Genomic DNA, 13273 nt, shown 5'->3' with positions numbered 1-13273 from the left:
TTATATTAATATGCGTTTTTATTGTATATGATACAATATGTCTCAAATCCATGATAGTTAGCTAACTATTGAACTAATCCAGCATGAGCGCCGTTTTACGACTAACCAACGCGTAGTCCCTTCATAAGAACGCTGACAGCCATGGCCCCGCCTCCATAGTGAAAATCCTAAATCTGATTGGTTAGATTGTCCTATGATTAGACTAGTAGCCTCATTACTACACCCTTCACAAAAAATCAGTAGAATGGTCCAAACAGACAGAGGAAAAAGCAATGTATTAAATGTTTAGACTTTAAATATATTCACACCTATAAGATATCTTTTCAAAAATGGTTAGACTAGAGTGATTAAGAGTTGAAAGCATAAGAATATTGATGATTTGAGTTCATTACATGGCTTATTAATTATTACTTTGATAAAATACATGGAGAAACAGCATCAGGCGGAGTTATTTCTTTTGATAATCAATAATCACACCTCTAGGATACATGTAGATACTAAAAACCTGACACTCAGAGCAGCCTATACCTTTCAGTATTTTAATCATAAGGACACACAAAGAAAACATAAATATATACAAAAATATAAACTTTTTAGTCTAAATAAATAAAAAATTTGTTTAGTGCAAAATAACTATTTTATAAATAAAAACTATATAAAGTAGTGCGCACACCATACCTAGCTTTAGTTTGAGTAAAGCAGGTAGTTTCTCTCTTTTTCTGTGGACATTTTTGAGTCTTTATTTACTGATTTTATTTGGTTTGAAAAATCATATTGTCACGAAAATGACCCAGGCAGGGAGACGAGGAGGCGGACACAGGTGCAGGTAAGGGAAAGATGAATGATTTAATAAATAAATAACAAATAAACAATGAAACAAGTAAACACGTAACAAAGATAAATGAATAATCAAAAACCAAAACAAACGAGTGAAACTAGAGAACATAAACCTAAACAAACAAGAGGTACTAGTGATAAACAAGAAACAAACGCTGGAAAAATAAACTAGGAATAAACGAGAGAGAGAGACTAATGATAAATAAACAAGGAGGCTATAAAACTAGACAGGATGAACTTAAACAGGGCAAGGGAATAAACTAGGGATATATATATATACAAGAAAATAAAACAAGAAACTAAACTAGACAGAGGATGAATACACTAAACAGGGAAATGGAGTAAACTATGGAAACTAGAAACAAACAGAGATAAACACTAAACAAGGACCTAGGGCAATGACCAAAGAAACACTGAGAGGCTAAGAAACACAGAGAGAGACAGAGAAACGCAGAGAGACAGACAACGGGGGACAGTGCAAAGACCGACAGAGGACAAGTAACAGAGGAAGTCTATTTAAGGAAACAAGAAACACTCTAGGATTGGAAACACCTGGGGAAGGGGCGGAGCTACAAATGAGACACAGGTGGAAATCTACTAAGACGGGAGACACAGGGGAGCACAGGTCACGTGGGGAAGACACACAGAGACACGAGACAGGGCTAAGACCTGACACATATAAATATGTTTGAAGCACTAAAGGTAAATAATATTGGTTGTGGAAGGAGATTTTTCACTTTTTTAGGTGTTTTTCTCTTAATGGGTTTCTTGTAGATTCAGCTTTACAGCACTGGGATGTGATCACTATTTTTAGAAAGAGTTTAAAGTTTAAGCTCCACCCTTTCTAATGGATATAATGTATGGATTATGTTTATGTGTGAAGGGATTCCTGAGTAATTAAGCTGAAAAAAGCACAAGGTGCGATTTTGGACGTTAAATCCGTCTATAGGGTTCTAAGGGTTAAACAAAGCAGGTGGAAATAAGCGAAATAAGCGAAAATAGGTTGTTGAAGGGGTGTAAGATAGAAATAAATATATTTTTGGGAACGTTGTCCAATGACATCATCAAAACCTACACGTTTTTTTATTTATTTTTAGGCAGCTCGCGGTCTTGGGGCAGGCAGAGCGGCGGCACTACTAAAAGCAGTGTGTAAGACTGGTGCAGGAGAACATGATGCCAAGATGCATGAAGAAAACTGTGATTAAAAACCAGAATCATTCCACCAAATATTGATTTCTGACTCTAAAAACATTAATAATATGAACTTTTTGTTTTCTTTGCATTATTTGAGGTCTGAAAGCTGCATCTTTTTTTGTTTGTTTTTCATATAAATATGTTTGAAGCACTAAAGGTAAATAATATTGGTTGGGGAAGGAGATTTTTCACTTTTTTAGGTGTTTTTTCTCAATGTGTTTTTTGTAGATTTAGCTTTACCGCACTGCGATGTTTTTCATCACTATTTTTAGAAAGAGTAAGCTCTGCCCTTTCTAATGGATATAATATATGGATTATGTTTATGTGTGAAGGGTTTCCTGAGTAATTAAGATAAAAAAGGTGCGATTTTGGACTTAAAAATCCATCTATAGGGATCTAAGGGTTAAACAAAGCAGGTAGAAATAAGCGAAAATAGGTTGTTGAAGGAGTGCAAGATAGAAATAAATATATTTTTGGGAACGTTTCCAATGACACCATCAAAACCTTTTTTTATTATTTTTTTTTTATTTCTTTTTAGGTGGCTCGTGGCCTTGGGGCAGGCAGAGCGGTGGCACTACTAAAAGCAGTGTGTAAGACTGGTGGAGGAGAACATGATGCCAAGATGCATGAAGAAAACTGTGATTAAAAACCAGGATTATTCCACCAAATATTGATTTCTGAACACTTAAAACATTATGAATATGAACTTTTTGTTTTCTTTGCATTATTTGAGGTCTGAAATTATTATTTACTGATATTATTACGTTTTAGAAACATCATATAAATATGTTTGAAGCACTAAAGGTAAATAATATTGGTTGGGGAAGGAGATTTTTCACTTTTTTAGGTGTTTTTCTCTCAATGGGTTTCTTGTAGATTACACATAAACATAATCCATATATTATATCCTTTAGAAAGAGTAAGCTCCGCCCTTTCTTATGGATATAATATATGGATTATGTTTATGTGTGAAGAGATTACTGAGTTGTTAAGCTGAAAAAATTTTAACTAAGGGTTGAACAAAGCTGGTGGAAATAAGCGAAAATAGGTTGTTGATGGGGTGCAAGATAGAAATAAACAAATTTTTGGGAACGTTGTCCAATGACACCATCAAAACCTACACGTTTTTTTATTTATTCTTATTTTTTCCAGCCTAACAACATTTTGCAGATTAACACATCGTTCACATGCACGCCTTGATTATTCAGAAATCGTCCAGGTATCGCTTTTTGTAATGCTGATCTCTTTTTTTTTCTTTTTTCTCGGCTCGTCTGCGTGTTCGGGTACGAATTGAACCGTAACTCTGTGCTCAAGGTGAATGTGTCTCTTTTCTGCTCCAATTGCAGAATACATTACATCGTAAAACAGGCGAAGCAGCCTCTGAAACACAGTGGATGGAATTCAGCTCCATCAGGCGGAGGCGGTGATGATATCAGTAAATGATAATAAGATATGCTGCATGTTCTCTCCACCCTTCCTCATGATATCAATATGGAAGCCGGTGATGTAAGACTCCCCTCTTTATCGACCCGGATCAGCACCACCGAAAGAAGTGCATTAGCGTTAGCGTTAGCATTCGCCGCGGAGGCTTATCCCAGATAAGTGATTTTAATCACACCGACCACTGCTATTGATCAGGGAGGTGTTGTGTTCAATATAAAACTAATTCTGGAGCCAATTACTCATTAATAAGAATGTCTTGGCCTTCTCTGTACTTGTCTGATTCTCTTCAGCAACTAATGTGCATAAACAAGCATCGCCGATACCCCGCCTACAAAGAAAAGACTGGACCACTGGATTCACTTGTTTTTTTTTTGTTGGTTTTCATTCATTCATTTAATTATTTATTCATTCAGTGCGACTGATTTTTTTTCTTTTACTTAAAGAGCCACTTAAAATTTCCGGTAACACCTTATAATAACTTTCTTTAATATATTTTTAATGAATGATTCACAAATGTAAATAAAGCATTAGCTCACCAGAATTTGAATTACAATAAATGTTTAAACATGACAATTAGTTATCAGTTTGTATATTCATATTTAGTAGTTTTAGCAAATCATTAGCTCATCAGAATTTGAACATTAATACATCACTAGTAATAATAATATGAGCTCTCCCTCCTGCCACGCCTCTAAACCCATACATCACTCAGTGCCCCTCCAGAATTAACCCACTCATTTTTTAGCCTTTTTCAAATTTGAGCTGAAAAATCAGGGGGGTTAATTACACTTTAAGGGTCTTTATATTTTATATTTTCATTTATTTGTGCGTATTTTACACTGCAGTTTAGCGACTAGATCATCACTTACATGGGTGGAGTCACTCTATACTCAACAATGATTGGTTTGTAGTTGCCTTTCCAGGTGTTGTGCCAAATTCTGCCACCCTACCAGAATTTGACTTTCTTTGTTTGCAGCAAATTGCAACACTTAAGAAGCCAAGAAGCCAGAGTCTTCCATCATATAGAGATGTTTTTTCTTGTCTTTTTGGCTGTTTTTACGAAACAATGCAAACCACAGACTGCACTCATTACAAAGCCATAGCTGTGGAAGAATAGTGTATTAAAGAAGAAAATGTTTGTTTAATTCTAAAACAAAAAAGCGAAAAGTTGATAACCTTATTCTGTTGCACACCTTGAGATGTGATTGCAGGAAAAAAATAGACAAATTAACACCTAAAACACTTCATTTCTTGTTTTTTTTCTTTACGAATTAGTAAATGGTCTACAATTCCAACTTTTGTAATTTGCAGGTCTGAAACATCTTAATTTATTATGGCTAGTTTTGGTCACTCACTACTCGACACTGGTTGGTTTGTTTTAGCTGTTTTTTTTTTCACATTTCTTTTTTTGTTTCATTCTTTTCTTTTGTTGTTTTTAGTTATTGGTTATTTATATTTTACTCTCTTATGTGTTTAGTTTTTATTTATTCATCTGTATTTGAAATTTTATTATTTCTATTACCTTTGATTTTTTTTTTACCTATGATTTTCACCTATGATTCCTACTCTTAAATGATTATTTTTACCTCATTTGTTTTATATCTTAATAATATTTTTAAAATATATATTTTTAAATAATTATCTTATATATCTTATTAAAATGCTGTTTTTTTTTATTTTTTATTCCTTATTTTATTCTATTTACATTTTTTTTGTTGTCAATCCTTTCCCTATGTAATTAGGCTCGGCTACATTGTAAATGAGGGCCACCCTCAATGTACTCCGAGTTTAAATAAAGGTTTATTGATTAATTGATTGATTGATAGCTGTGGAAGAACAGTGTAGTACAGTAAAAATGTTTGTTGAATTCTGAAAGGAAAAGCGTGAAGTTGGTAACCTTATACTGTTGCACACCTTGAGATGTGATTGCAGGAAGAAATTATAAATCCTCATTGCTTGGTATCCTTGGCACCAAATGGCATTTTAATATACGTTTACAGTGCTGAGAGAAGGATTGATAACATTAAAAACTTTTTATGAGCCCTGACACAAAGATTGCACCTCCTGAGCTTTTTACAAAGGTGTAAACAGTTGTATACCCTTTAGAAACTATTGGTACATTGCAAAAAAATGTTCTAGGAAGCAAAACCTGGACTAAAGGGCAATTGGAAGTATGTTATATGGTCACTGTTTGACTGTTTTCTTACATTCAGATGATTCACATGAGCAAAAAGCCAAAGTTCGCTTCGGTTCACAATACCTATTATACACTGGGAAGGTGTGCATGCCCCCAAATCACCTGGTCTTCACGTTATTGAACTATTATGCGATGTGCAAAGCAGATCGCTATTTCCAGAAAGGAATGTTCCTCTTTTCTTCTTGAGAGAAGAATAAATATGACATGTCACTACGCACAGTTCAGACCTTGACAGTCTGGAATCCTCTGAGGCTTCAGCGATTTCAGAAACATTTCTTTGGTCAGACAAATGAGCGGAAAGTAGAAAAGTAGAGTACTTATACATCTGTTTGCCAGAGAAGAGCAGTAATCTCTAATTCTGCATTCCATTTAAATGAGAAGTTGGATATCAGAGCTGGCAACGACAAAACACCTGATTTGACAGCGATCCAAATAAACATTCTGATCATTTACGCTATTTTCTAATTGATACGATTCCAAAAAATACTTTGAAATCATTCATTTACTGAATCAGAGAAGAATACTGTATGTCCATCCCATTTTTTTTTGTACGTACTAGGTTACAATACCTTTTTAGCAAACACGGTTCCAGGTTATTGTTGTTCTTGATACCACTTGATAACAATGCATTATATAGAATAGAACAGAATAGAACAGAATAGAAAAGAGCTTCATGGTCCTGCAAAAGAAGGCCTTTATTCTTTGGTTTCAACATAAAATGGATATAAAATAACAGACACAACCTCAATACAGAACACCACACGCAAAAATCTATAAATAAAAGTAAAAAAAATACAATAAAAAATCTAAAATGTTGGTCATGTCTATTAGACCCAATAAACATACTCATAACACAATATAATGCATTTATAATGACACAGTATAATACATTATAAATGGATATAAGATATAAAAATATTTAACATAAGTAATAATAAAAAGAAAGTTAATTATAGCATGCTTTGTTAAGGCAGTATTGTTGCATTGGTGCATTTTGAGCATAATGGCTGTAGATGCTGGGAACTCACAGTAGACAGAAGACTCTAGACGCTATAGACTAGAAGCTGTAGACTCTGTAGACTCTAGAAGTTGTAGACTAAACTCTGTAGACTCTAGACTCTGTAGACATTGTAGACGCTAGACACTAGACCCTTGACACTGTAGACTTTAGACACTGTAGGCTCTTAAAGCTGTAGACTCTATAGATGCTGTAGACTCTCTAGATTCTGTAGACTCTCTAGACTCTGTAGACATCTATAGACTCTAGACACTGTAAACTCTGTACTATGTAGACGCTATAGACTCTGTAGACTCTGTGGACTTTGTAGAGTCTGTAGACTCTAGATGCTATAGACTCTATAGACTCTAGACTCTGTAGACTATATAAACTCTAGATGCTGTGGACTCTGTAGACACTATAGACTCTGTAGACTTTCTAGACTCTAGACTTTGTAGACCATAGACGCTGTGGACTCTGTAGACTGTGGACTCTATAGACACTCTAGACGCTGTAGACTCTAGACTCTGTAGTCTACAGAATCCTTGACTCTGTACACTCTCTAGACTCCCTAGACTAATAGGGACTAATAGATAATGTAGACTTTGTAGACTATATAGACAATGGAGACTCTATAGACTCTAGATTGTACTGTAGACTGGTGACTCTGTAGACACTATAGACTCTAGACTTTGTAGACATCTATAGACTCTAGATGCTGTAGACTCTATAGACTCTAGACTCTCTCAACTCTGGAGACTCTAAATGCTGTAGATTCTATAGATTTTGTAAACTCTAAACGCTGTAGACTCTAGACTCTGTAGTCTACAGAATCTTTGACACTGTAGACTCCCTAGACTCTGTAGACTCTAGATGCTGTAGACTCTGTAGACTCGCTAGACTGTAAATGCTGTAGATAATGTAGATTTTGTAGACTATCTAGACGCTGTAGACTCTGTAAGGTCTGTAAACTCTGTAGAGGCTCCAGACTCTGTAGACTTGTTGACCCTGTTCACTCTGTAGACCGCTGAAGTGTTCCTGTGATTTAGAGTGCTGTGTGATTGGGGCAGGGGGTCATTATTCACGGGTTTATCGGTTTATTAAAATGTAGATCTTTCTTCTTCCAGGCCAAGAACAGTCTGTCCCGAGCCGTGAAAAGATCCTTAATGTCTGACAAACAGGCCATCAGTAAAGCCCACACAGCCGGCAGTGCGGCGGAGCGCGGGGAGGACGGTGAACATGCTGAACATTACGGGGACAGGTGGCAGCTGCAGTCGTAAAAGCTGCAGGACGAGGACGGCGGCGGGCGAACGTTACGGACGGTCGTGAAGCCGCTACAGGGCCTTTGTGAGAAGTCAGTGGTCCATTTGAGTTTTATGGCGCTGGGCAGAATTATCAGCTCCACACATTCGCTGCCTGGGAACAACAAACAAACCGCCATGAATATGCAATCAGCACATCGCTCGCCACGCCGCCGCTCCTCAGCGACCTGAGCTGTTTGTAAAGTTGGGTTTATATCACTGGTGTGACCACTGGCAGCAACGGCCTTGGAGTTGTGTTGGATTTATTCTGAGTGCAGCTAATGCACAATACGAAAGAGCCTATTAATAATGGCAGACCATTAAAAAATTAAGGAATAACGCAACTTGAAGGACGAATGCGTATTATATTTTCTGTACTCATAGAATTAACCCATAAAACCATATCAGTAGATATCAGTAAATTTCAAAAGCCCAAAACACACTTTTACACGTTTTAAAACTGTATTTTATCATTGTGGTCTAGAAATGGGGTCAGAACTGGTAATATATGTAATATATAACCTTTTATTTATACACTGTAGGCCCAAAATTATTTTGAAGTCAAATTAGTTAAGTCTGGTTTACATAAAAATGTATATTTCCAAACATTACTCAACTCCACTTAAATTAAGCCTGATTTACATACAATTAGACATTTCCAAACATTGCCATTATCCTTCTCAGTAGCTACCAAGCTAGCTAACTTTCAAGTTTCACCTTAATTGAGCCGCGTCCGCTGTGACAATGTCTTAATAATTATGTCATATCATTTAGTTCTGTCCAATAATAAACACTAGCTGTAACACTTTGATAAATGTGGTTTGAAGAGAAAGAAATTAAAGATGAATACATGAATGCATATTCTGTGAAAAAAATCACAATTAGCTATTTGACCCAAATTGTGCAGCCCTAGGCTGCGGCATTTAAGGTGGAATGGAAAAATAGAATAAAATAAACGCTAATAAAAAGGTCATTTCAGCTTCCTTTTATAGAAAAATTACGGAATGGACAATAATAATCATTAATTGCAAATGAAAGAAATGAAAAAGCCCTAATTTATAAAACTAACTGCTAGTTAAGCTGCAGCAGCTAGGTTGCTGAACTTTAGCGAGCGCTCCAATGCTATAGATATATCTGTATCAGGTTTGGCCTTTTCTTTCTTCCTTTTATTAGGCTTAAGAGGATTTTACTCCTTACCCTTCTATCTTTTTACAAATTTTCTCCCATTATCTCCCCAATTTACACAGCCCAATTACCCAACCCATTCATTAGGACTGTCTCTATCATTAAAATAAGGCATAATAAAATTTACTTCATGTTTAAAAGGCATATATTAAAAAAACTCACTTCACTTAAAGTCAGTAATGACTGTACAGTACATAAGGCTTTATAACGTGTTAATTATTAATGAACATTAATTAATTATACCAAAATATACCAAATCTGTGTTATTATTGTCACAGTTTAGCCCATGTCTGTCTCCCTCATTTGGTCTCTTGTGCTCCTGCCCCCCTGTTTTCCTGTCTTGTGTTTCCAGCCATGTGCTTTTTTGAGCACATGGCATTGTTTTGTTATTGTTCTGTCTCCGCCCTAGCCCCGCCCTAGCCCTGCCCAAGCCATTAGTGTTGTCACCTTGTGTCTCATTTGTAACTCCGCCCCCTCATTACTTCCACAGGTGTCCCTAGTGTGTGCCTGTGTATAAATACCTCATGTGGTCCATTGTTCTCTGTCGCGCTTTTTGTTTGACCTTGTCCCGTGTGTTTGTTATTTTGGTCTACAGTTCTGGTTTGTTATCTTTATAGTGTTTTGTTCCTTGCTTCTCAAGACCTAGTTTATCTTTTGTTTTATAGTCTTTAAGTGTTTAATTTAAGTGTTTTCTTTGTCTCAGTTTTTGGTTTGCTTTTTTTGTCATGTCTAAAAATAAATATGACTTGCATTTGCATCCGGCCTCCTCCTCCATGTTACATAAAGCGCGACCTACTGAGGATGTAGCAAGTCTGTATTCGGCGATGCAGGAACAGCAGGAGTTTTTGGAGAGCCTTGTGTCCAAGCTTCAAGACGGACAGCCGCTGGTATTACCCTCATTGATGTCTTCCCCTTGTGAATATGATGGGGAACACGGGACCTGTGAAGGCTTCATCATGCAGTGTTCCCTCTACCTCGACCATTTGTTGTGCCCTACCCTTCCAGAACTTATAAAGGTACTTTTTATCAAGACTTTACTGAGGGGTAGGGCTTCACAATGGGCGGACATTGTGTCGGACCAAAGGCCTGAAAAGGCAAAGACGGTGGAGGGATTCTTTGAGCTACTGAAGCTCAGATTTTCAAGAGCACCCGCTGCTCCAGCCTCAGCTCCAGCTCCAACACCAGCAGCTTCAGCTGCTCCTGCCCCAGCTCCAGCACCTGCTGCCCCAGCTCCAGCACCTGCTGCCCCAGCTCCAGCTCCAGCACCTGCTGCCCCAGCTCCAGCTCCAGCACCTGCTGCCCCAGCTCCAGCACCTGCTGCCCCAGCTCCAGCTCCAGCACCTGCTGCTCCAGCACCTGCTGCCCCAGCTCCAGCTCCAGCACCTGCTGCCCCAGCTCCAGCTCCAGCACCTGCTGCCCCAGCTCCAGCTCCAGCACCTGCTGCCCCAGCTCCAGCACCTGCTGCCCCAGCTCCAGCACCTGCTGCCCCAGCTCCAGCACCAGCACCTGCTGCCCCAGCTCCAGCACCAGCACCTGCTGCCCCAGCTCCAGCACCAGCACCTGCTGCCCCAGCTCCAGCACCTGCTGCCCCAGCTCCAGCTCCAGCACCTGCTGCCCCAGCTCCAGCTCCAGCACCTGCTGCCCCAGCTCCAGCTCCAGCACCTGCTGCCCCAGCTCCAGCACCTGCTGCCCCAGCTCCAGCACCAGCAGCTCCCGCTGCTTCAGCTCCAGCACCAGCAGCTCCCGCTGCTTCAGCTCCAGCACCAGCAGCTCCCGCTGCTCCAGCACCAGCAGCTCCCACTGCTCCAGCGCCAGCAGCTCCCGCTACTTCAGTTCCAGCACCAGCAGCTCCCGCTGCTCCAGCACCAGCAGCTCCCGCTGCTGCAGCGCCAGCAGCTCCCGCTACTTCAGCTCCAGCACCAGCAGCTCCCGCTACTTCAGCTCCAGCACCAGCAGCTCCCGCTGCTCCAGCCTCAGTTCCAGCGCCAGCAGCTCCCGCTGCTCCAGCGCCAGCAGCTCCCGCTGCTCCAGCGCCAGCAGCTCCCGCTGCTCCAGCGCCAGCAGCTCCCGCTACTTCAGTTCCAGCACCAGCAGCTCCCGCTGCTCCAGCCTCAGTTCCAGCACCAGCAGCTCCCGCTGCTCCAGCCTCAGTTCCAGCGCCAGCAGCTCCCGCTGCTCCAGCCTCAGTTCCAGCGCCAGCAGCTCCCGCTGCTTCAGCTCCAGCAGCTCCCGCTGCTCCAGCCTCAGCTCCAGCGCCAGCAGCTCCCGCTGCTCCAGCGCCAGCAGCTCCCGCTGCTCCAGCGCCAGCAGCTCCCGCTGCTCCAGCGCCAGCAGCTCCCGCTGCTCCAGCGCCAGCAGCTCCCGCTGCTCCAGCGCCAGCAGCTCCAGCACCAGCAGTGCCTGCCGCCCACGTGGTACCCACTGCTCCTGACCCTGTGCCCGCGGCTCCGGCCGCCTCTGACCCTGTGCCCGCGGCTCCGGCCGCCTCTGACCCTGTGCCCGCGGCTCCGGCCGCCTCTGACCCTGTGCCCGCGGCTCCGGCCGCCTCTGACCCTGTGCCCGCGGCTCCGGCCGCCTCTGACCCTGTGCCCGCGGCTCCGGCCGCCTCTGACCCTGTGCCCGCGGCTCCGGCCGCCTCTGACCCTGTGCCCGCGGCTCCGGCCGCCTCTGACCCTGTGCCCGCGGCTCCGGCCGCCTCTGACCCTGTGCCCACTCCCAGAACTTTGTATGCCCCCAGGCCTATCCCCAGGCCTGCTCCCAGGTCACGGGCTCCTAGGCCCGCCCCAAGGCCCCCGGACCTCTGCCCAAGAACTGTGCCCAGGCTGGCCCCTCTAACTACCCCACAGACTTTAGCCAGTCCTGGGCATCCCCAAGTTTTGTTTGTTCCCATGTCTCTCCCTGTCCTGGTCCCAGTGTCTGTGTTTGTTCCCATTCCTGTCCCCGGTGGTTTTTCTGTTCCCATCCCGGTCACCGTATTTGTGTCAGTCCCAGTAAGTGTATTTGTCCCGGTTCCATCGCCCTGTCTTGTCCAGACCCAGTTTGTCCAGCCCAAGTCCTCTGTCCAGTCTAAGCCCCTTGCCCAGTCTAGGTTCTCCTCCACTGTCCAGTCTCAGCCCCCTGTCCAGTCTTTCGTCAAGTCTCAGTCCCCTGTCCAGTCTTTCGTCCAGTCTCCGTCCCCTGTCCAGTCTTTCGTCCAGTCTCCGTCCCCTGTCCAGTCTTTCGTCCAGTCTCCGTCCCCTGTCCAGTCTTTCGTCCAGTCTCCGTCCCCTGTCCAGTCTTTCGTCCAGTCTCCGTCCCCTGTCCAGTCTTTCGTCCAGTCTCCGTCCCCTGTCCAGTCTTTCGTCCAGTCTCCGTCCCCTGTCCAGTCTTTGTTCATGTCCCCTGCCCTTTCTGCATCCCTGCCCAATGTACAGCCCTCTGTCCAGTCTCAGTTCTCGTCCCCTGTCCAGTCTCTGTTTTTTCCACCTCCCCAGTCTCCATTCCAGTCCCAGTATGTTTCTCCTGTCTAGTCTCCTGTCTCAGTTCCTGCCCCTGTGTTCTTTCTCTGGTCTTGTCTAGCCTTGTCTTGTTTTTCTGTTCCCTCTCTCTCGGCGCCTCTGGTAGTGGCGCCGTTGAGGGGGGGTAATGTCACAGTTTAGCCCATGTCTCCCTCCCTCATTTGGTCTCTTGTGCTCCTGCCCCCCTGTTTTCCTGTCTTGTGTTTCCAGCCATGTGCTTTTTTGAGCACATGGCATTGTTTTGTTATTGTTCTGTCTCCGCCCTAGCCCCGCCCTAGCCCTGCCCAAGCCATTAGTGTTGTCACCTTGTGTCTCATTTGTAACTCCGCCCCCTCATTACTTCCACAGGTGTCCCTAGTGTGTGCCTGTGTATAAATACCTCATGTGGTCCATTGTTCTCTGTCGCGCTTTTTGTTTGACCTTGTCCCGTGTGTTTGTTATTTTGGTCTACAGTTCTGGTTTGTTATCTTTATAGTGTTTTGTTCCTTGCTTCTCAAGACCTAGTTTATCTTTTGTTTTATAGTCTTTAAGTGTTTAATTTAAGTGTTTTCTTTGTCTCAGTTTTTGGTTTGCTTTTTTTGTCATGTCTAAAAATAAATATGACTTGCATTTGCATCCGGCC

Source organism: Astyanax mexicanus, chromosome 10 (assembly GCF_023375975.1).
Source record: "Astyanax mexicanus isolate ESR-SI-001 chromosome 10, AstMex3_surface, whole genome shotgun sequence".
In the NCBI taxonomy this organism is placed as follows: domain Eukaryota; kingdom Metazoa; phylum Chordata; class Actinopteri; order Characiformes; family Acestrorhamphidae; genus Astyanax; species Astyanax mexicanus.
The sequence above is the reverse complement of the archived record's forward strand: the minus strand, read 5'-3'. Positions refer to the sequence as shown.